General features: G+C 41.9%; 1 protein-coding gene across 1 annotated transcript in view; it reads right to left on the minus strand.

Moving 5' to 3' along the window:
* Positions 1-25,495, minus strand: part of spock3 (SPARC (osteonectin), cwcv and kazal like domains proteoglycan 3) — a 114,557-nt gene that overhangs the window by 16,839 nt on the left and 72,223 nt on the right. The window lies entirely within an intron of this gene.

Below are 25,495 nucleotides of genomic sequence, written 5' to 3' on the forward strand. Positions count from 1 at the left end.
CCTTCCTGGCAGCTCGAACCAATCTGGCCATTTTCTTCTGACTTCTCTGATCAACAAGGCGTTTGTTTCCACCCACGGAACTGTCGCTCACTCAATGTTTTTTTTTTTCCGCACCATTCTGTGTAAACTCTAGAGACTGTTGTGTGTGAAAACCCCAGGAGATCAGCAGTTTCTGAAATACTCAAACCAGTCCACCTGGCACCAACACCCATGCCACAGTGAAAGTCACAGTTTGAGATCACAATTTTTCCCATTCTGATGTTTGAAGTGAACATAACCTGAAGCTCTTGATTTGTATCGGCATGATTTTATACATTGCGCTGCTGTCAAGGGATTGGCTGATTAGAGAACTGCAAAAAACAGCAAGTGGACGGGTGTTCCTAATAAAGTGGCCAGTGAGTCTTTGTCCAGTTTTGACCCCCGTGTTTTGTAGTATGGATATTACTCATTTGATGTCATCTGCCTATTATTTGTCATATGACCATGATTCTTGGATTACCCTTGATAAACACCATGCTGAAGTTATGCACTTGCATCCTCTGCGTCTTATCGTACGTTACACGAATAATGGGGATGGAAACCATTTTGTTGAATTAAACCAAATTTGCAATGATTGATATAATTACAGCTCAGACATGGCTCGTATTAGATGTCGATTTCAATGTTTGTTTCATATGAATCATCTCATTCATACGGACAGTACATCATCATTTTAATCTTAAGCAGCCGCATAACCTGAGCATGAATACAAATAAACATCACCGCTTAAATGTTTCACATGATATACTTATAAATACAACCTTTAATGTGGACATATTTGCTTTGGATGACATCATAATGTGCATGTAAACAGAGATTAGGGTTCATGTAAACAGGTCATTTGTATTTGAAATGAAATACTTTCCCTTGTTCTGCAAGTGGCCACTAATGTGTCTAAAGTTTATTTCTGCTTGAACGATGTTGAATAGAGAATGAAATGGCTGTCTCGTGGAGTGTTTTAATTCCAACCTCTTTTTTTTCTTTACATCAAGATGCGTCACTCTACAGCAAAATAGCGTGTGAAGCAAAGTGGAAGAGATAACAACAGAAAGAGAGTCCAACTCTCATTTCAGCCTCGCTCATTCCTCACCCATTCCCTTCTTTCATCAGATCATTAGCAGCCTCTTGTTATTGCCATGTTGTGCGCTCATACTCGGCACACTTCCTGTTGCTGTTTGTGTGGCCACAATTGCTGTTGACAACTGTTTTGAAGCAAACCAGGACAGTGTCCCCTTATTTTCACCTCACTAAACACGAGTTGCTCTGCATGAATTTGGCTTTAAAGTTAAAGTACCTCTCATTGAAACAGTTGAAAGTAATCTGTTTTAAAGATTACACTGGTAAGCATGTTTTCATGCATTTAAAATGGCAGAGGTATATACATACAGTACTTTGCAAGTCTTAGGTACATGTAAAGAAATGTTAAAGACAAAATGGCTTAAAAAATAATGAAATGAATTGTTTCAACATTTAAAAAATTCTATAAACAGTAATCAGTAAGCCCAAATAAATGAAACAAAGTCAATATTTGGTGTGAGACAGCCCTTTGCTTTTAAAAAAAAATAGTAGTCTCGGGTACAATGAGTGCAGTTTTATGCGGAAATGAGCTGTAGGTTTTACTGAGCATCTTCCAGAACCAGCCACAGTTCTTCTGGACTCTTTGACTGTCACACTCGCTTCTTCATTTTGCACCAAAACCCAGCAGCCTTCATTATGTTTTCTTTTTTAATCTGAAAAGTGCTCTCTTATGTAATATGCTGCTTAGATACAAACTTTTTTTTCTGTAACATTTAATTTTGTGCTGGAAAACGAATGTTTGGAACTCTAAAATGTTTTTGTACTGACTCGATAATGCAGAAATCGTAAAACAGAAATCTGTAACAAAGTTTGTATTAAAAAAAAAAGGGTGCCTAAGACTTTTGCACAGTACTGTGTATTTGAATCATCTAAGCTTTGTCATTTAATTGTCTTGTGGTGTTTGATCAGCTAGCCAATCATTATCCAGGATGAATATGTAAAACAGATGGCCATGTCTAATGAACAGGGCTTTGAACCAGAATTTTTTTCCTATTGGTTCATTCCGAACAGAAACGGAATTTTAACGTTTCCGTTTGGGTTCCACCATTAAATAGACATTCCCGAACCGGTTAGAACAAAAAAATTTCGTTCCTGGAACGGTTAATTACGTTCCCTGTCAGCTGTTTAACAAATGGCTATAAAATTATGTCTCTGTCTCATCCAGCTTAAGCCAAATGTAGGCTAATTCTATTACAACCTTCATTAAATAAGACAAGAAATAATTCAAAACAATTATTATTTCAAATGTTGGCAATTTGGATTCTCAGTATGTCTTCCCATCTACACAAACAGAAAAAGTGCCAAAAATGAAAGATAATTCATTTAGTGTGTTACCAAAGGCTAGTCAGGCCCTATGCATTGATAGGCTAACAGAGGTTAACGTCATTTAATGTTCGCGAGCCTCTCATTAACGTGGACAAATATATTGATATCGTGTTTGAAATTGACGTTTTTGAATAACGATATATTGCAATATTTACCTCTTATTTAAGATGTGGAGATGTGATAGTAGTCTACCCTTCCCGCTCTCTCCATTCAGTCAGCGAACGTCACACAGGAAGTGAACCCCAGCGGGTCATAGAAACTTGCGCAGGAGAAGAATGACTTTTTTATTTGTAGGCTACGGAAACTTTGAGGAACAAAATAAAAAACGGTATTAACCGGTTACCATTATTTTTAATAAGCGTTTCTGTTCCGGAACATAAAAAATAATAAAGTTTCTGGTTTTGTTTCTGTTCCATGTGAAATAGAAAAAGTTCCCGGTTTTTGTTTTTGTTCCTTGAACCGGTTCAAAGCCCTGCTAATGAATATCAACATTCTAGTTACACATGACTCAGACCCAAAGAGGATCGGACATTTGCTTTAGATGCTTTACATGTGATTGTTGAACGTATTAAAGCAGGATTGGTTACTGTACTTGCTGGCCTTTACATTAGAATATCTTCAGCTAATATCGTATCTAATGTCAGATAACATTTGTATTACATTAGTGCCCGACGACATAAAACCAATTGAAACAAACATTTAGTCAGTGCAAAGTCTTGCCAACATGTCTGCTAAACCTTTACCTTGTTGTTCAGCTATTCTTTGGATTTACCCCTTGTTTTGTCCGTTTTGTCTATTCCTGTGTCTGACCATTGAGCTTGTTTTGACTACTTTTGGAGTCTTGGATTTTGCAAATAAACCATCACATGAATTCTCACACATTTCCTGTAAATTACTAGATTATACGATACTATATTCTTTTAAAATATGACTTATGTTGAATTTGAACATATCTTGTATCTTTCAAAATACATTCAGAAAGAAAATGGAGGCTACTTCAAAGCATATACAACAGGTGTAGCTCTCATTTATTTTGCATTTTGTTGAGATTGAGGGATTTGATGACTTCATGAGAAACTGCTTGATCTTATGGACTTGGCAAATTTCCACCAAAAACGCCATTTTCTTCCTGTCTCAGTTTTGATAATATACATTTAAATTACCGTTAAAAAAGTAATCCTTGTTGAGCTATAAAGGCAAATGCCAGTACTTTAGAGCTTTGTAAGCTAAAATGTTTGTGCCCCATAACTCAGAATGGTGCTTCAGACTGAACACTATAATACTGAGCCTGCCAAAAAAATCACAAAATGCCAAGATCTATAAAAAATACATTAATCACTTCAGAAATGCTCACATGCCCTACTGCCATTCCAAAGAGCGGGCTAACTAACAAGTTTACAACGAGTAAATGAGCCTGCATTCATCACAGGTCTTAGTTGAGATTTATGCTGTTATATTCTCAGTAATTTATTAACACTAGCCAAATGCCCTCAGAAGACAGAGGATATAGCGCACAGTATTAGGTGCCACTTTATTAGGTCTACCCATCCACCTGCTGTTGAATGCAGTTCTTGAATCAGCCAATACCTTGACAGCAGCGCAATGCATCAAATCATGCAGATACAAATCACGAGCTTCAGTTAATGTTCACTTCAAACATCAGAATGGGAAAAATTGCAATCTCAAAGTGTGACTTTCACTGTGGCATGGGTGTTGGTTCCAGATGGACTGGTTTGAGTATTTCAGAAACTGCTGATCTCCTGGGGTTTTCACACAGAATGGTGCGAAAAACAAAAAAACACTGAGTGAGTGACAGTTCTGTGGGTGGAAACAAACAGCTTGTTGATAAGAGAGGTCAGAGGAAAATGGCCAGATTGGTTCGAGCTGCCAGGAAGCATATAGTAACTCATATAATCACTCTTTACAACCGTGGTGAGCAGAAAAGCTTCTCAGCATGCAACAGAAGACCACATTGGGTTCCACTCCTGCAGCCAAGAACAGGAATCTTAGAAGCAACAAGAAGTTCCTATTAAAATGGTCGGTGAGTGTATGTCACAGTAGACAAATAGCAACATGAAGCGAGTTAGCTTGATGGCTCACTGACCATCTAGGTTCTGTGGTTAAAAGTTGCTGGGGTCTACATCCTCCTCTAACAATCTGCATTTTGTTGGTTTACACCACTGGACTTCAGTTTGTATCACAAAATGAGCTCATGCTAATGCTACCTGAATCTAATTTTAATAATTAATAATAAAAAAAGACTAAGACAGAAAATTGTGAATGTAGTGATGTATTATGTAGCGCAATCTGGGAAAACCCATCAGATGTGGTTAAATGATGACAGAAAAAAACATCATGATTTGGCCAAAATGGGGCTTTTTTTTGACAAACTTTAAGAAACCATAACTACAAAATATTATATAGACCAAAGTGTTTTGCTATTTTTCATACGAGCTACAACCATGACATGGAAAACCAACACCATGACACAAATCTCTATATGTCACTCGTGAGGAAATTGATGAATTGTTTTGATAAATTTGGGTACTTTTTGTTTGTGAATGTGTCGATATAATAAAAAGAAAATCATACGTTGGCTTGAAGATATGAAGTTTATCTTCTCGTGTTGAAAAACTTGCATTTTTCCTATGAAAAATACATCGCGGATCTGAGTGACGTACCGTATTTCCCGATATTTCACTCCAATGACATCACTCCCAGTGTTTTCCAGCTGACTGGACACACATTTGAAAAATGGCAAAACGGTTCATAATTAAAATGCTTTTGATTAACTCACATATTTTTTGTAGATGTGTCCATATAATATCAAGAACATTACACGGTGGTGTGAAGATATATACGTTATTTACCAGCTGGGAGGTCCGTATCGTGAAATACCGTGACCGAGGTCTTGAAAGTACTGACTGAGGCCCTCTGGGCCGAGGTCAGTATTCAAGGCCGAGGTCACGGTATTTCACCATACGGACCGACCTTAAGCTGGTAAATAATATATTTATTTTTTTCTTCACCAAATTCTAACAGAAAACGAGAGCGCCCGAAAGGGAAAACCGAGCCGAGACGCCATTTTGAATCCTCATTCATGGCTGGAATGTAAATGGCTTCCTCCTCAGTATACAAGTGCATTTCCATGGCAGGAAAAAAAAAAAACTACATTTTGCCGCCTATGTAGTCCCCTATTTATACAAAATTGAGTCATTCAGGATTCAGCCATGTTTTTGCTCGGCGTTAGCAAGTTAGAGGTTTTTAGCTTTCTTCTGAAATGTTTTATTTTATTTCTTCTTCCTCAGGGTAGTAAAACTCGCTTTCGCTGTGAACACTGTTGTTATCAGTATCCATGCTGTAAAATTAATGCTATTTTCCTGAGAAATGCTGGCAAAAATGTATAAGATTTTTGATAATCTTATAAATAAATTTTATAAAAAAAGATAAATGTTGACAAAAAATTCTACTATGTTTGTTGTTGTGAACGAGCGAGTCACCAGAGGTCCGTAACTGGGGTCCCTACCGTAGGATACGGACCCGCTCGCCAGCCAATCAGAGCGCAGAATTTGATGGAAACCGGGCCGCAAAAAATATACAGTAAATGAAGTTTATCTTCTCATGTTGAAAATATTTTCACTCGTTTGCGTCGCTCACTCGTGAAATATACATTCACCAATCGAAGGTAAACTTCATATCTTCGCACAGCCATGAAATATCCTCTATATATTTCACCAAAATGACACAAAAATATTTTAATTTACCTTCTAACCATATCTTGAAAATATCATGTTGGCCAACAATCAAAGCAATAAAAACAATAAAAGATTTCTAAAACCTTGCTAGCTAAATGTGATTTCCTCACACAGTGAACATTATGCTTTGATCAAGTTGTTGGATATCTATACACTATAGTGAAACATCTATCTATCTATCTATCTATCTATCTATCTATCTATCTATCTATCTATCTATCTATCTACTGTACCTACAGTGGTGCTTTAAAGTTTGTGAACCCTTGAGAATTGTCTATATTTCTGCATAAATATGACCTAAAACATCATCAGATTTTCACACAAGCCCTAAAAGTAGATAAAGAGAACCCAGTCAAACAAATGAGACAAAAATATTATACTTGGTCATTTATTTATTGAGGAAAATGATCCAATATTACACATCTGAGAGTGGCAAAAGTATGTGAACCTTTGCTTTCAGTATCTGGTGTGACCCCCTTGTGCAGCAATAATCACAACTAAACGTTTCCGGTAACTGTTGATCAGTCCTGCACACCGGCTTGGAAGAATTTTAGCCCATTCCTCCGTACAGAACAGCTTCAACTCTGGGATGTTGGTGGGTTTCCTCACATGAACTGCTCGCTTCAGGTCTTTCCACAACATTTCGATTGGATTAAGGTCAGGACTTTGACTTGGCCATTCCTAAACATTAACTTTATTCTTCTTTAACCATTCTTTGGTAGAACGACTTGTGTGCTTAGGATCGTTGTCTTGCTGCATGACCCACCTTCTCTTGAGATTCAGTTCATGGACAGATGTCCTGACATTTTCCTTTAGAATTTGCTGGTATAATTCAGAATTCATTGTTCCATCAATGATGGCAAGCCGTCCTGGCCCAGATGCAGCAAAACAGGCCCAAACCATGATACTACCACCACCATGTTTCACAGATGGGATAAGATTCTTATGCTGGAATGCAGTGTTTTCCTTTCTCCAAACATAACGCTTCTCATTTAAACAAAATAGTTCTATTTTGGTCTCATCCGTTCACAAAACATTTTTCCAATAGCCTTCTGGCTTGTCCATGTGATCTTTAGCAAACTGCAGACGAGCAGCAATGTTCTTTTTGGAGAGCAGTGGCTTTCTCCTTGCAACCCTGCCATGCACACCATTGTTGTTCAGTGTTCTCCTGATGGTGGACTCATGAACATTGGCTAATGTGAGAGAGGCCTTCAGTTGCTTAGAAGTTACCCTGGGGTCATTTGTGACCTCGCCGACTATTACACGCATTGCTCTTGGAGTGCTCTTCGTTGGTCGACCACTCCTGGGGAGGGCAACAGTGGTCTTGAATTTCTTCCATTTGTACACAATCTGTCTGACTGTGGATTGGTGGAGTCCAAACTCTTTAGAGATGGTTTTGTAACCTTTTCCAGCCTGATAAGCATCAACAACGCTTTTTCTGAGGTCCTCAGAAATCTCCTTTGTTCATGCCATGATACACTTCCACAAAACGTGTTGTGAAGATCAGACTTTGGTAGATCACTGTTCTTTAAATAAAACAGGGTGCCCACTCACACCTGATTGTCATCCCATTGATTGAAAACACTCGACTCTAATTTCACCTTCAAATTAACTGCTAATCCTAGAGGTTCACATACTTTTGCCACTCACAGATATGTAATATTAGATCATTTTCCTCAATAAATAAATGACCAAGTATAATATTTTTGTCTCATTTGTCTAACTGGGTTCTCTTTATCTACTTTTAGGACTTGTGTGAAAATCTGATGATGTTTTAGGTCATATTTATGCAGAAATATAGAAAATTCTAAAAGCGTTCACAAACTTTCAAGCACCACTCTCTCTCTCTCTATCTGTCTCACTTTGTGAAAGGTTTTCTCAGGCAGGCTTGTAGTACTCGAGTCCAGGACTCTGACTCGAGTCCGACTCATGCCCTAATTTTAAGGACTTGTGACTTGACTTGGACTTGAGCACTGATGACTCAGACTTGGACTCGGACCATAAGTGCATTCAGACTTGTAAACTGGAGACGAGGACTCGGGTTTTTTCTTTATTCTTTGTAACATGCTATAATAATTTGGCATAGGATATTTATATCTACATTAATTTTTATACTAATTTTGTGCAAGAGTGCAACACCTGCGCACCTTGGTGCATGCATCAGATAGACTCCCGGGCACACTTCAGACAGCACACATGCCAAGCGGACTCTCGCATGCGCGCCGTAAACGACTCGCATCTGCACTGGATTAAGGCACAATCAGCGCGCCTTTATAAAAACTGTGAAAAAGTACTTATTTAGCGAAGTGTGAGTTGCTTTGCTGACACATTACTGAACCTTATTTCCTCATTTGGTTTCCTGATCCCCGATTTCCTGTTTCTCGTCTTTGATTCTACCAAGTCTACAACAGCTTATTTGTGCCTCACTCGACCTATTGCCTGTTTCACGGTTTTACAATTTTGCCTGCCGTTCTGGACTGTTTACCTGTCTTCACTTGTATTAATAAACACGTTTTCTGCACTTATATCTGTCTCCCAACCATCTTTGACAGAATATTTCGCACTCCCTGGCAAAGAGAATGCACTTTCACCTGTTCAAATGTCATGTTCAGGAACAAACTCATGTTAACGGCGCGAAAACAACCACTGTCAAATGATGCGGTTGAAGTCTTGTTCTTGGACTCGACTCAATTTTTTTTTTTTTAATGACTTGGACTTGAACACTGGGGACTTGAGGCTGGGCTTGGACTTGAGGTTTAGTGACTTGACTACAGCACTGTTCTCAGGCCACTAAACACATTTGAACAAGTCAAAACCTATAAAAATCTTTTTAAATTATGGTTCCTAGATTAGTACCAGGGCGGCACGGTGGGGTAGTGATTAGCACTGTCGCTTCACAGCAAGAAGGTCCTGGGTTCGAGCCCTGGGTTCGAGCCCAGTGGCCAACAAGGGCCTTTCTATGTGGAGTTTGCATGCTGTCTGCGTGGGTTTCCTCTGGGTGCTCCGGTTTCCCCCAAAGGCATGCAGGTTCAGCTAATTGGTGGTTCTAAATTGACCGTAGGTGTGAATGGTTGTCTGTGTGTCAGCCTGCGATGACCTGGCGACTTGTCCAGGGTGTACCCCGCCTCTTGCCCATAGTCAGTTGGGATAGGCTCCAGCTTGCCTGCGACCCTGTAGGACAGGGTAAGCGGCTACAGATAATGGATGGATGGATTAGTGCCACTTAGTCTTTGAATTCCTGATCTTGACTGCCTGAGCATGACTTGGTGACTATCATAAATCTGTAAACAAAATCTCAGGTCTAGTTTGGTGCATTGAGGCTCCTAGAATTGGAGCATGACTTACCAGAAGGTTCAGAGCGTTTAACTTTATGCCGTAGTTGCATCCTTGAGATGATCATCTAATCCTGGTGAACTGAATCTTCTGGACCACAATGCCTCTACTGTGATGCAAAACTTGAATGACCCCTTAAAACCCTGAAGCATTTATTACAGTTAAGGCTCTTTTATGTCAGAGAACTCTTGTTTGGAGATGACTGTATTTTTCTTTTAGAAATAACACCCTCTCTTGTCTGCAGGACATGTGGAGCTGCTCTTATTGTTTTCCAGAGCACATAATCACACATCATCAAATGAAGCCCAGCTTTTCTCTCTCTCTTTCATCCCATTCAGTTAAATATAATGTATGCTAATCAGAGGTGCTACAGTGTTTTGTTACACATAGGATTCCACTTCGCAAAACAAATTCAACCTGTAAAGTTCAAATGCAAATGTCCCAACATTAATGCGCTTGTAAAGCATGTTAAAACCAGCAAAACTGTTCTGGTGTTAATCAGACCTCGGGAATCTAATGCGTCACCCTCCACTGGCCTGTTTTTCAGTATGAGCAGTAATTTTATTTAGATTTTTAACCATTTCTTTTTTTTTTCATGCTTTGACAGTGCACATTAACTTGAATTGTAAATTTATGCACAGAGATGTGAACTCGCTGTCCTTGAACATTTTGCACATTTTGTAGTGTTACAACCTGGAACTTAAAAGTACTTAATTGGGATTATTTTTCATAATAGCACATAATGCTGAAATGGGAGGAAATGTATATAGTTTGCAAAATGATTTGAAATAAATGTAAGGCTTTTTATTCCTCTGATATTTTATATATATATATATATATATATATATATATATATATATATATATACACACACACACACACAGTTGTGGTCAGAAGTTTGCATACAGTGACATGAATGTCATCTTGGGTATGAATGTCATGGCAATATTTGGGCTTTCAGTAATTTCTTTGAACTGTTCTTTTACTGTGGCAGAATGTACAGCATACATCTTTAATTAAAAAAAAACACACTAGAATTTGGTGCACAAGTTTAAATTTTGGGGGGGGGGGGGGGGGGGCATTTCTGAAATCAACACAGGGTCAAAATTATACAAACAGGGTCAAAAATTTACATATGCTCACTTAGATTATTAATTCAGAGGTGCTGAAACTTCCAAAATGTCTCTTATCTTGCCAAGGTCTCTTAACTTCCTGTTAGTGATCATGATTGACTACAGCTGATAGCTTCTCTGTGCATTCATAAAAAGGGTGATGAGACAAAGATTGAGTTGTTTGGCTGCATGAGACAACCATGTACAGAGGGACACTGTACCAGCTGGTGGTGGTGGTAGGATCATCATACTCTGGGGCTGTTTTGCTGCCAGTGGAACTGGTTCATTGCACAAAGTGGATGGAATAATGAAGACTATCTCAGAATTCTTCAGCATAAACCCTCAGAAACTTGAACACAACTTGGGACTTGGGAGTTACAACAGGACAATGAACCCATGCACGCATCTGAGCTGGTTGTGGAGGATAAAGCAGGCTAACATTAAGCTTAAAACAAGTCCTGACTTCAACCCTATTGAAAATATATGGACCATGCTTATAAGTCAAGTCCGTGCCAAGAAAAAAAAAAAATATTGAACTCTACCAATTCTACCATCAAGAGTCATGACATATCCAACCAGAATTCTGCCAGAAGCTTGTTCATGGAAAACAAAAATATTTGGTCAAGGTGAATCTTGTGAAGAGACATTTTACCCAAATATTAGATGTGCTGTATGTATATTTTTTACCCTGTGTTGATTTCAGAAAACCCAAATAAAATTAAAACTTGTGCACCAAATTCTAGTGTTTTCAATTTTTAAACTAAAGATGTATGCTGTACGTTCTGCCACAGAAAAAGAACAGTTCAAGGAAATTACTGAAAGCCCAAATATTGCCATAACATTCATATCCAAGATGACATTCATGTCACTATATGTAAACCTCTGACCACAACTGTGTGATGTGAGATAGATACTGTAGGTACTGTAGATAGATAGATAGATAGATAGATAGATAGATAGATAGATAGATAGATAGATAGATAGATAGATGCAGCACGGTGATGTAGTGGTTAGCACTGTCGCCTGACAGAAAGAAGGTCCTGGGTTCGAGCCCAGCAGCGGATGAGGGCCTTTCTGTGTGGAGTTTGCATGCTCTCGCTGTGTCCGCATGGGTTTCCTCCGGGTGCTCCGGTTTCCCCCACAGTCCAAAGACATGCAGGTTAGGCTAATTGGTGGCTCTAAATTGACTGTATGTGTGAATGGTTGTTTGTGTCTATGTGTCAGCCCTGCAATGACCTGGTGACTTGTCCAGGGTGTACCCTGCCTCTCACCCATAGTCAGCTGGGATAGGCTCCAGCTTGCCTGCAACCCTGTAGAACAGGATAAGCAGCTACAGATAATGGATGGATATATATTTATTTATTTTCTATCCACATTCACTGACTATGAGCAATCGTGCACTCTGATTGGTTACTCTACTACTAGGCTATCAGCTCATATACCATGAGGAGAGAAAAATAAAATGGCGGAGCATGTTGCTGAACCAACCAAGGACGAAATAAAAACTCTACTTGAAAACAAAACCACAAAAAAAATATCAAGTATTTAAAAGAAACAGAAATAACTAAAAGAATATAGTTTTTTTGTGCCCCCCCGTTGGCAGTAATGCACCTTTAAGTTGGCTTGCCAACTGCCAAAAAATGCTAAAGAAGAAGATGAAAACCCCAAAAACTACAAACAAGTGTGCTCTGAGAGCACAATATCCCCTGCTGGCAAATATGCCAAACTCTGGTAAAATGCAACTGAATTGAATTAAATTGCAATATGTATATTACCGATATATAACAAAGAATCCTGTCAAGTTTCATGAAATTCTTCCAAAAATTGTGAGAGGAATTGATTTCAGAAGGTGAGTACCCTTCCTGCAGTGGTCGAAATACTTTTTTCCAGTGTCCTGCAATATTGCAGAATGTCAAAATTTTGTTCTGCAATTTGGAAATATTTTCTGCAAATACACAAGCCTCCATACTACACCCTTCTCAACCTAATAATGCCTATATTTACATCATATCTCGCTTTACAACTCATAGCATTACTGTAATTCTTTATTTTCTCTCACTCTATTTTTAATTTCAGTCTTCACAGATCCTTCTCTGCAGCAAAGTTATCATTCCATGATACCTCCACAGGTCTTTCATCCCCCTTGCCCTGACACTACGGGCTACTACAACTTGAAGTATACCAACTAATTCATAAATGTACTCTTTATCACACCCACACATTATCCTTCCACACAACATACTAATAAAGGTATCACCACAATAAAAAATAGAACACAACTGTTCAAGAAACAAAACATTCATTTTCATGTTACACGTCATGTTACATTTTGTCAAGATTAAGTTTCTAGCTTGAACAATAGATTGTTACCCAAAATGTACTTCATTCAGTGTTTGCATCTGTACCCTGTAGTTTTAAATTGAAAGCAAGGTTTCAATTCTACACTCTGTTACATCTTACAATGATGAAATAATTGATGCCATTAAGGAATAAAACCCAACTGGCAAATGGAAAGACATTTGGGTTCATTGTGTTTGCCTGGCTTCTAAAGTGCAAGGTCACGAACTGAACTGAGAACTACTGCAGGGGCTTCACTGCTCTAAACTAACAACAGAGAACTGGGTACAAACTAATCATGGCAGAACTGAGAGCTACAAAACTACTGAGAGCTACAGAACTGAACCTATGAGCTTTGTCTTGCAGGGCAACTGTTTACTTTGTGCTAGTCTGCACCACAGGCAAGACAGCACGAGTAAAAAAAAATAGAACATGTACACAAAACATGTATTAGTGTAGCTTGGTATGAGAAAACAAAATATTCAAAAGTATCTATGAATAAAGGTAAAATACTGTTGCTGTCTTCAAAAGGAATATAATATCAGTATATTTTTGCATGATTCAACAATGCAATATACACAAACCTATACAATTTACCAATATATATGTATCTAACTATAACAGCGACCGTCTTCATTTTTGTCCCCCTCGCGGACGCACGATCTGTCGCTGTTGTTGCTGGAGTCATGCTGGCTGCCGGTTTTGCCGAGATACGACAAAATCGTCCTTGTTTTCTTGGCGTTTTTGTCGGACTCTTGCCCCGAAGAAACCATCCTCTTCTTGGGAGCCATGTTTGTTGTGCCGCATTGAATTCTGGGAGATGCATGGTGGAAACTGCCGAACACTGCCGAGGTAGTTGTCGGGTCCTCCCGGCGGGTATTAAAAGTGACGAAATCTTACATCGGAAAATGGCAACTGCCCTTATTTGGTTGTCGTCGCCTTTCGTCGGTATTACGTAAATATTGCTCAACTTTGACCTGGAAAACGCTGTCAGGTTCGCGCGGCGCAGGTTTCAGTTTATTTACAGCGCCGCTAGTTTGCTAAATTGAGAACCATTGAATCCCGAGCCTGATTTTTTCATTCTGCAAAATTGCAGGTTGTTTAATTTTTCTTCTGCAATCTTGAAAATCATTCTGCAAAATGCAGACTGCAGACAGGTGTTTCGAACACTGTTCCTGGGACAGACATTGCCATGACATAATCCCCCTTCAGGCCTTTCGGCCAGCGGGGGCTAAAAATTGTGAGGGAAGTTGATTTCAGAAAGCAAGCACACCTTGATGAAATTGCCAAAGTTTGTTAATAATCAAGGGTATAACTCTGGCAAAATTTGCCCAAATTAAATGAAATTTCAAGATCTTCTTTCCCAAGATGGTGGTGCCCTGTTTGGCTGCATAGGCTCGCAACAGTTACGGTTTTCTCAATCATAATTCGCCGCCAAGTAAGTCAGAAATAACCCTCAGTAAGTTTGTATCTAGTCGCCAGCACTTGCTGTAATTACGACCATCCAGTGTTTTCAGCTTTGTAGACACGACTACTCAGGAGTGTTTGCATAGCCTCGGAGTGCTACACCAGCAAGACCCAGGGGCCTACAGTGCAGTGGACTCCCCTAGCAGCACAAGCCGACAGAGGAGTAAGCGGAGGTGTTGTGACTGAATGCGGAAGCGCAGTTGTCAGGGAGGGCTAACAGCTAAGCTAAAAGCTAGCCCTTATAGAACACAGCTTCCATCCATCTTCCTCGCTAACGTTCGCTCCCTGGAGAACAAAATAGATCATCTGCAGCTGGAATTAACATCAAAATGAGAGTTGAGGAACTGCTGCGCTATAATTCTGAACAGAGACATGGCTTAACTCTTCAATCCCGGACAATGCTGTTAGCACTGAGGGGCTAGCTACGTTTCGTGCTGACAGGAGCTGCGCACTAAGTGGTAAAGCCTGAGGGGGTGGTTTGTGTATTTATATCAATAACAATTGGTGTAAAAATGTTAAGTTTGTCTCGAGCCATTGCTCACCGGACACTGAGCTTCTGACTATAAACTGCAGACCATTCTATCTGCCAGGGAGTTTACTTTAGCTTCCATCACTGCTGTGTACATGCCCCCCAGTGCTAACACAAAGGAGGCTATGAGTGTTCTTTACCAGACCATCGCTGAGTTGCAATCCACTCCCACTGATGGCTTTTTCATTGTGGCTGGGGATTTTAACCAGGCCAATATGAAGACCGTCCTCCCTCATTTTCGCCAGCATGTGGAATGTGCAACCAAGGGAGCGAACACATTAGACATGGCCTACACCAACATGAAGAATGCATTCAAAGCAGCCCCCCACCCCCACCTTGGCTCCTCTGACCATTTATCCATTATGCTGATCCCTGCATATAAGCCCCTGCTGATCAGAGGAGTGTCACAGTGAGGCAGGTGAGGGTGTGGTCTGAGGGGGCTATGGAGGCACTACAGGATTTGTTCAATATATATAATACAGGCACTACACTACTGTTTTGAGTGCATGGACTGGGACATGTTCAAGGTAGCTGCCACTTATAATGATCATACCAACATAGATGAGTATGCCATGTCTGTGTCAGCCTACATCAACAAATGCATGGAGGACGTCAGTGACAAAGATCAGCACCACCCGGGCCAACCAAAAGTCCGGGATGACTTATGAAGTACGCAAAATGCTAAAGGCACGGAACTCAGCCTTCAAGTCTGGCGACAAGAAGGCACTGAGAACAGCAAGAGCAAACTTGAACCATGCCATCAGATTAGCAAAGTGCGCTCACAGTCAAAAAAAATCCAGGACTTTTTCCATGACACCACCAACACCAGGGATATGTGGAAAGGCATACGGGCTATCACAAATTACAGGATAGCCCCTCCCGAGTGTGTTGATGTGGACTTCCTCAATGAACTCAATAATTTCTTTGGGAAGTTTGAGGCACTAAATAACACTCCTGCAGTGAAAGCTGTTAGTCTTAGTCCTGCAGTGAAAGCTGTTAGTCAGCAGTTAGCTGTGCAACTGGCTGTTAGTCTTCCTCACTGAAAGACCACAGTCAGTACGAGTCGGACAGAACACCTCCAGTGTCGTCACTCTCAGCACAAGCTCCCCTCAGGGCTGTGTCCTGAGCCCTCTGCTGTTCACGCTGATGACACACGACTGTGTCCCCAAGGCTGCAAGCAACCACATTGTGAAGTTTGCGGATAACACAACAATGGTGGACCTCATTAGGGACAATAACGACCTGGCCTATAGAGAGGAGGTGGAGCAGCTGGTGGGCTGGTGCAGGGAAAACAACCTGATCCTGAATGTGGACAAAACCTAAAGAGATCACTGACTTCAGGAAAAATCAACCCAGCTACATTCCACAATCAATGGGATGACAATCAGGTGAGAGTGGGCACTTTGTTTTATTTAAAGAACAGGGATCTACCAAAGTCTGATCTTCACAGCACATGTTTGTGGAAGTGCATCATGGCACGAACAAAGGAGATTTCTGAGGACCTCAGAAAAAGCGTTGTTGATGCTCATCAGACTGGAAAAGGTTACAAAACCATCTCTAAAAAGAGATTGGACTCCACCAATCTACAGTCACACAGATTGTGTACAAATGGAAGAAATTCAAGACCATTGTTACCCTTCCCAGGAGTGGTCAACCAACAAAGATCACTCCAAGAGCAATATGTGTAATAGTCGGTGAGGTCACAAAGGACCCCAGGGTAACTTCTAAGCAACTGAAGGCCTCTCTCACATTGACTAATGTTAATGTTCATGAGTTCACCATCAGGAGAACACTGAACAACAATGGTGTGCATGGCAGGGTTGCATGGAGAAAGCCACTGCTCTCCAAAAAGAACATTGCTGCTCGTCTGCAGTTTGCTAAAGATCACATGGACAAGCCAGAAGGCTATTGGAAAAATGTTTTGTGGACGGATGAGACTAAAATAGAACTTTTTGGTTTAAATGAGAAGTATTATGTTTAGAAAAAAGAAAAACACTGCATTCCAGCATAATAACTTTATCCCATTTGTGAAACATGGTGGTGGTAGTATCATGGTTTGGGCCTGTTTTGCTGCATCTGGGCCAGGACGGCTTGCCATCATTGATGGAACAATGAATTCTAAATTATACCAGTGAATTCTAAAGGAAAATGTCAGGACATCTGTCCATGAACTGAATCTCAAGAGAAGGTGGGTCATGCAGCAAGACAACGACCCTAAGCACACAAGTCGTTCTACCAAAGAATGGTTAAAGAAAAATAAAGTTAATATTTTGGAATGGCCAAGTCAAAGTCCTGACCTTAATCCAATCGAAATGATGTAGAAGGACCTGACGCGAGCAGTTCATATGGGGAAACCCACCAACATCCCAGAGTTGAAGCTGTTCTGTACGGAAGAATGGGCTAAAATTTCTCCAGGCCGGTGTGCAGGACTGATCAACAGTTACCGGAAATGTTTAGTTGCAGTTATTGCTGCACAAGGGGGTCACACCAGATACTGAAAGCAAAGGTTCACATACTTTTGCCACTCACAGATATGTAATATTGGATCATTTTCCTCAATAAATAAATGACCAAGTATAATATTTTTGTCTCATTTATTTAAGTGGGTTCTCTTTATCTACTTTTAGGAATTGTGTGAAAATCTGATGATGTTTTAGGTCATATTTATACAGAAATATAGAAAATTCTAAAGGGTTCACAAACTTTCAAGCACCACTGTTAAAATGCTCACAAGCTTGCTTTGGTTTTCTGCATGTTTTTCTCATGTAGCGAATGTCACGTTTTTATTAGATTATTGGACAGCTGCGTGTTGTAGTGAAGCAGCCTAATCGATTCAGCTTGTAATCAAATACTAGCTATCAAAACGTCCGTGATACTCCTGCAACTCCATTACAGCTGGAATACAAATTTCTCCTTTTTCAGATTTTAATGCTACAACTTTATTTCAAATTGTTCATACAATATTTTAATTCAGGAAAGTCTGTAGGTATCAGTACTGCACACCATATTAAATGTTAAGTTCACCATGCCCTGGCAGGTGATTTTTATGCCACTGCCCATTTGTTTTGTTGTGTGGCCAGGTCTGCTTTTGACATCTGACTTGCAATTAGTGGGATGGGCATTTTTGTTACATACAGTAATAGAATCACAGTCTTGCAGTTGAAACTGTTGAGCTGAAGTATCGATGCTGTGTTATGACTGAACTGTAGTGAATTACAACATAAAATGGTGGATCAGTAGACTCAAGGTAACACTAGTGAATGAATATGAATTAAAAAGAGTTGCGCTCCTGTACAAATCTAAGTTTGCATCACTGCATTGGCTTCTCTCAGTTATTCTTGATTTATGTTATATTTAACACTTATTCGCAGAAGACGAAGTGAATATTGTCACGGTTATTTTTTAAATAATATTGGCTGCCTTTTTTCATGGTACATCATGTATATTCCATTCAGCTCGCATGATATTGAACAAATCCAAGACGAGTATGGAATATATCTGATATACTACGGGAAAAAAAAAAACCCAAAAAAACACGAGTTGGCCTTGTGGTTAGTGCGTCTGCCTCTTGATCGGGAGATCGGGAGTTCTACTCATGGTCGGGTCATACCAAAGACCATCATAAAAATGGTACCTACTACTGTCTAGTAAGGCACGCTGCAATACAGATGAAAGTGGGGAAGTCAACCTCTTGCAGTTACCAGAGGGCTAGCCCCCCACTCTAACACTAGCTGTATAGGCAAGAGGCTGAGGGCTGTTGAAACGGAGATTGACGCCGCACCCATACGCCTCAAAGAGCTGGTTAGTACTGGGACAGGCGACTGCCTCGGAAGACCAGATTCTGGCGTGAGAAGGACTTTGACTATGAAAAAAAGCCAGCCAACATTATTATACATACACATTCCTTTTGGGTGTTCAATATGTCTTTCAAAATTCTCCCAAAATGTTCCGTATTTAATGAAGCAAATCTGGCGGCCATGTTTGTTTACAAATGGTCACAGTCACTCCCTAGCTCAGAAGTTTTACATCTCCAACGTGTGATGTCATGTTGTCTTGACAACCATGCAATATCATAAACCATATTCAATGCTCATTCTCCATTGGGTAGAGTGACATAATACATGTAGGATAAGTGATGTGCTAAGAATATTGCATGCTATCAAGCCAAATGAACAAATCCTGCTAGAAGGGAATAGAATACATGTTTTTATTCCATGGAAAAAGTGTCCTGGGTCTATAATAATTAAATAATATTGGCTGGCTTTGAGTGATATATCAGATATATTCCATTCAACCAGCATGACACTGAATGAGTCAAAGACAAGTTTAATATCATGCTAGCTGAATGGAATATATCTGATATACCATGAAAAAAACCCAGCCATTATTATTATTATTATTATTATTATTATTATTATTATTAATACATACACACTTGATGGAACAATTATAGATTTTACAAAAAGTTAAGAACAAGAGGGTAACTTACCAATATTGAATGCATATTCTGATCGAATGTAATTCAATGTTCTGTCAATCCAATGTATATGTACAAAAGTCAAAGTTCTAACAATAAAAATGGTACAAGTCCAAAAAGCTTGAACAACAACCCAACTTATTTTCAAGTGATATTCAGGTTGACAGTTCAAGTTCAAAGTTACTTTTGGTAGGAGTTAAGTGTTACATTGCAGTTGTTCAAAACAAAAGGGATTTGCTGAGTGAAGTCCTCTTGTAAAAGTCTCCATCACTTTTCCTCACCTCCAAGAAGGACTTTGACAATATTTCCGCTATTGCTCTCTTTTCCAGTTTTTCAATGTCAGTTGGTCTGTTTTTCTCTTATAAATATGCATGAAGACTATCCAGTGAAATTTTGGTAATTCTCTTTCAAAATATATCTTCCACTTTTAATGTAGCAAACCTCACGGCCATGTTTGTGTACAAACTGTCACAGTCACTCGCTAGCGCAAAAGTTTTCCAGCTTTTCCATATATTTAATGCAGAAGATTAAAGGCATCAAGAATATCCAGTGAAGTTTTGATAGCCTTTCGGGTGTTTAGCGTGTCTTTCTCTTTCAAAATTCTCTCTAAATCTTCTGCTTTTAACGAAGCAAAACTCGCGGCCATATTTGTGTACAAACTGTCAGTCACTCGCTAGCGTGGAAGTTTTACATCGCCGATGTGTCTCTTTTCCAGTTTTTCGATGTTCATTGGTATGTTTATCTCTTGTAAATATGCGTGAATATTATAAAATTAAGTTTTGGCAACCTTTCAGATGTTCAACGCCTCTTTAGTTTCAGTTTTCAGCTTATTTATTTAGTGCTTAAACCTAACACTGGATCTTCTCTCTTTCCAGGCTGACAAAGAAATTATTGTGCGCCTGAGTAGCAGTAAAGTTTTGTCACTGAATTTTCACATGAGCTCCGATGTGTGATGGCATGTTGTCTTGACAATGTGCAATATTATAACAATATTGCACGCTCATTCTCCATTGCAAAGGACTTGGAAACAAGAGATTTAAGCTGTGATGCATGAAAGGTAGGGTGAACACTTCACATGGTGAGTGTTCCAAGGAACCTGGGTGACAGCTTGCGAGAGACAGCCCTAAGTGGCAGGTGGTGTGTGGAGAGCATAACTTGTTGACCCACTCGGTAGGTGGGTGCCTTGGAGTGACGTTTGTCAGCCTGCTTCTTGGATGCGAGTGCGGAGCGAATGAATCTTCTCCAGGCCAGTGCCCACGTTCACCTGCAGCGGTGTATAAAGGCCTGGGCTGATGGTACGGCGACCTCCTCCTCCTGGCTGGGGAACAGTGGTGGTTGGTACCCTAGTGAGTACTGGAACGGAGAGAGACCTGTGGCAGAGGAAGGGAGAGTGTTATGTGCGTATTCGATCCAAGGTAGGTACTTGCTCCAAGAACTGGCATCCCTGGACGCCATGCACCTGAGCGCAACCTCCAAAGCCTGGTTAGCCCGTTCTGCCTGGCCGTTGGTCTGTGGATGGAAGCTTGAGGAGAGACTACAGGTGGCCCCGATGAGTTTGCAGAAGGCTCTCCAGAACTATGCAGTGAACTGAGGACCCTGGTCAGAAACTATGTCGGTAGGCAAACCATGTAGGCAGAAAACGTGGTGGAGTAGTTGTTCTGCGGTCTCTTTGGCTGAGGGGAGCTTGGGCAGAGGAATGAAATGGATGGTCTTAGAAAAACGGTCAATGACAGTGAGGATGTATGTATTGCCACCCGAGTTGGGGAGTCCTGTGATGAAGTCCAAGGCGATGTGAGACCAAGGTCGATGCAGAATAGGAAGGGGTCTTAGTAAGCCAGCGGGGGGGGTCGATTGGCTGTCTTGTTCCGGGAGCATGTATCACAGGCTGCCATGAACTCCTGGACATCTTCCTTGATGGATGGCCACCAAAAGCACTGCTGGATGAGAGCCAGGGTTCAGGCGGCTCCCGGATGACAGGCTAGCTTGGAACCGTGACCCCACTGCAGCACCTGAGTTCGCACATGACAGGGAACAAACAGATGGTTATGAGGAATATTGTTGGAGTTACCTTCACCGGGGTCCTGCTCCAGGGCCTTCTGCACGAGCGTCTCAACTTCTAGAATAGCGGCTCCCACCAGGCAGCGTGGAGGAAGGATAGTCTCAGGTGGCTTGGACTCCTCTTGGTGGGAAGAGAACATCCTGGACAGGGTGTTGGGTTTGCCATTCTTGGAGCCTGGGCGGTAGGAGAGCGTGAAGTTGAATCGGGAGAAGAAGAGACCAACGGGCTTGACAAGAGTTGAGACGTTTGGCAGACTTGAGGTACTCCAGGTTTTTATGATTGGTCCAGACTAGGAACGGGAGGTCAGACCCCTCAAGCCAGTGCCTCCACTCCTCCAAGGCTAGTTTCACAGGCAGTAGTTCTCAGTCGCCGATGTCATAGTTTCATTTGGCTAGGGATAGCCGGTGGGAGAAGGAGCATGGGTGGACTTTGTTGTCGTTGGCCCTCTGGGATAGGATGGCTCCGACCCCTGACTCGGAGGTGTTGACCTTGATGATAAACTGCTTGGTAAAATCGGGTATGGTGAGAATGGGTGTTGTGGTAAACCTGTGCTTGAGACTGGAAAAGGCTTTCTCTGCTTCCTCCCCCCACTTGAACTTGGTCTTGGTCGAGGTCAGGGCTGAGAGAGGTCCGGCCACCGTGCTGAAGTTGCGGATGAAACGCCTGTAAAAGTTGGCGAACCCCAGGAAGCGCTGGCGCGCTCATCTCGAAGATGGGGTGGGCAAGTCAGCGACTGCCTCCAGCTTGTTGGGGTCCATCTGGATCTTGGCTGGTGAAATGATGAACCCCAAGAATGAGACAGAGCCTTGGTGGAACTCGCTCTTCTCTGCCTTAACGAACAGCTTATTCTCCAGCAGGCGTTGAAGAACCTGCCGGACGTGACCCCGATGTTCCTCCAGGGAGCGAGAGAAAATCAAGATATCGTCCAGGTAAACAAAGACAAAAGGTGTTAAGAAAGTCCCTCAAGACATCATTAACCAACGCCTGGAATACCGCGGGCGCATTAGTCAGGCCGAAAGGGACTACGAGGTACTCATAGTGGCCTGTGGTGGTGTTGAAGGCCGTCTTCCACTCGTCCCCTTCCCTGATCCTAACTAGGTGATAGGCATTGTGTAAGTCCAGTTTAGTGAACACCTTAGCTCCCTGGAGTAGTTCGAAGACTGTAGCCATGAGCGGTAGTGGGTAGAGGTTCTTGACCGTGATGGCGTTGAGACCTCAATAGTCAATGCAGGGGCGGAGCAACTTGTCTTTCTTCTCCATGAAGAAGAATCCCACCCCTGCTGGGGAGGATGAAGGGTGGATGATCCCAGCTGCCAGAGACTCAGTGATGTATTTCTCCATGGCTTGTCTCTCGGCGGGGGAAAGAGAGTAGAGACGTCCCTTGGGTGGCGGCGTCCCTGGCAGGAGGTCGATACTGCAGTCATAGGGCCTATGAGGGGGAAGGGACACTGCTCGGGTCTTACTGAAGACAGGCTTGAGGTCCAGATATTCCGGAAGCACATGAGAAAGGAAGGTCGGGAAACTGGCTGCCTGAGGGCTGAGGTGGTTTGGCAGGAGGCAGAGCAGAGTTCAGGCAGGAGGCCAGGCAGGAAGGACTCCAGCCTAAGATGGTGTGGTCAGTCCAGTTTAAGTGGGGGTTGTGCTGCATCAACCAGGGTAATCCAAGAATAATGGGAACGTGAGGGTTGTTTATGACGTGAAGTTGTATAGTTTTGGAGTGATTGCCTGAAATCCTTAGGGTGAGTGGGGTGGTGAGGTGACTGATGGTGGTCAAGCCAGTGCCATTGAGTGTCAGGATGGTGAGAGGGACCTCGAGGGTGAGTAACAGGATTCTGAGATCCTTGGTGGTGGTGGAGCAGATCCGGTTCCTGTCTGCCCCCAAGTCAACAAGTGCCTGAAGATGGTGATGCCGATTGTTGGGAGTGATAACGGGAAGCAACGGTCGGTTGGCAGGGGACTGGTTCCGAGCATTGCCTACCAGGGCCCCTCGATTCACTGGTGGGCTCGTCCTTTTAGCAGGCAGGCTCAGCAGATGTGTCCCTGCTGACCACAGTAGAAACAAGACCCCGTGCTCCGTCGGCGCAGTCGTTCCTCCGCTGACACCCGTACCCAATCTACTTGCATGGGTTCGATGGACGAGGTGGAGAAGGGTTGAAGTTGCAGCGGCTCCTCTCTCTCCTCAGTTGTTGGACCCGCACGTCAATATGATTGGCAAGGTCCATCAGGCTGGAGAGGTCCGACGGCAGTTCCCGTGAGATGAGTTCATCCTTGATGGCGTCGGATAAGCCATGTAGGAACGCGTCGACCAGGGCACTCACGTTCCAACTGCATGACGCTGCCAATGTCATGAACTCAATGGCATAATCCAAGGTAGATCGGGACCCCTGCCGCAGCTCCATGAGCTCTCTTGCCGCCACCCAGCCAGACAGAGAGTGGTCGAATGTTCGCCTCATTTCCTCAGAGAATTCCTTGAAGCTGCAACAACAGGGTGCGTTGGCATCCCAGACCGCCATCCCCCATTCCCTGGCCTTGCCGGTGAGGAGCGCGATGGTATAGGCTACCCAGGAGCGTTCTGTGGAGAAAGCCAGAGGTCGAAGCTCCAAGATCAGCGAACACTATGACAAAAAAGATTTGCAGGTACCTGATTCTCCACTGTAGGGCTGAGGCAAAGGGAGTCTTGGTTCATGGAGAGCGGCGGTGGTGGGAGCTAAAGAAAGACGGCTGGGCAGGGGTAGGCACAGCTTGGGAGTGCTGGAGTTGTGTGGCTAGGAGGGTGAGTGAGTCGGACAGGGTGGCCAGGTTCTGAGTGATCTGCCTAAGTTCCTGTTGGTGGGTCCTGAGGAGGGCTCCTTGCTGCTGCATAGCCATTCTCAGATGGTTAAGTTCCGCTGGATCCATGTTGGCAAGAACGTACTGTTAAGGGTGGCGAGATGTGGCGAGTTAGGATCCAATAGCCGAAAACAAACCAGAAAATCTAATGAATAAAAAATGACTTAATTAAAGTCCAAAAAGAGTCAACGAACAAAAATAGCAAAAATAATCCAGACAACAACAAGGTAGACAAAGACAAAGTGCTAATATGAAAAAAACATGAAAAAATAGTTCTGACAAAAACTGGAGACAAAAAACGTAGTGCAAAAAACATGAAAAACTGACAAAATGAGAGAGTGCAAAAAACTGTGGCTAAGACTAGGCAAAACAGAGCAAAATCCAGGAAGCAAAAAATGGCACAGAGATGACGTGAGAAACAAACAAGACATTCTAGCAAAGTCCCCTTCTGAGAATGGCCTATTTATACACAGCAGAGAAGACCAGGAAGTGAATGCTGGCAAGGTGGAAGTCCCGTACCGGATCTGGGTTGTGCTGAACTGGGAGATAGTAAATCTCCGGAGTGGAAGTCTGGAGCAGATCATGACAATGTGGCTATTTTCAGACCTTGTTCGGAAAAACCGCTTCATTTAGACATGTAGTTTTGCTGAGTATACAACAATATATTTGGGAAAGATAGAAAGTCCTGATTTTGGTGGGGCCAGATTCTGAACTGCTTTTAGTGACCACTGAGCTTGTTTTTGGGAACAGCTCAAACAGACACAGGGCTGTTTTTGTCACTAGTCAGTCCTGGTCAGCTCCTACTAAACAGGTTTAATTGGCATCAGCGCCTGGCAAGAGACTGAGCTCTCTGATTGACTGCTCAGCCAAGCAAAACGGTCCAGGAGAAAAGAAACAAAAGCAAGCATAACAAGTGAACAATATTTCTGCTGTCACTAGCTACTATATTTTGTTGAAAAAATATATAGACTAGGAGATTGTTTAAACTGTGAGGAGGAGACCCAGTCACAATAGAGTCAAAATGGTAGCTAAGCTAGTTCGTTTGGCTATTTTCATCCATACACAGTATGTTGAAACAGCATTCATTAGAGTTGTACACAAATACACAATTTTCACCTCCTGCTATGGAGAACTATTTCCATTCCTGCAAAGTGC

Source organism: Neoarius graeffei, chromosome 3 (assembly GCF_027579695.1).
Source record: "Neoarius graeffei isolate fNeoGra1 chromosome 3, fNeoGra1.pri, whole genome shotgun sequence".
In the NCBI taxonomy this organism is placed as follows: domain Eukaryota; kingdom Metazoa; phylum Chordata; class Actinopteri; order Siluriformes; family Ariidae; genus Neoarius; species Neoarius graeffei.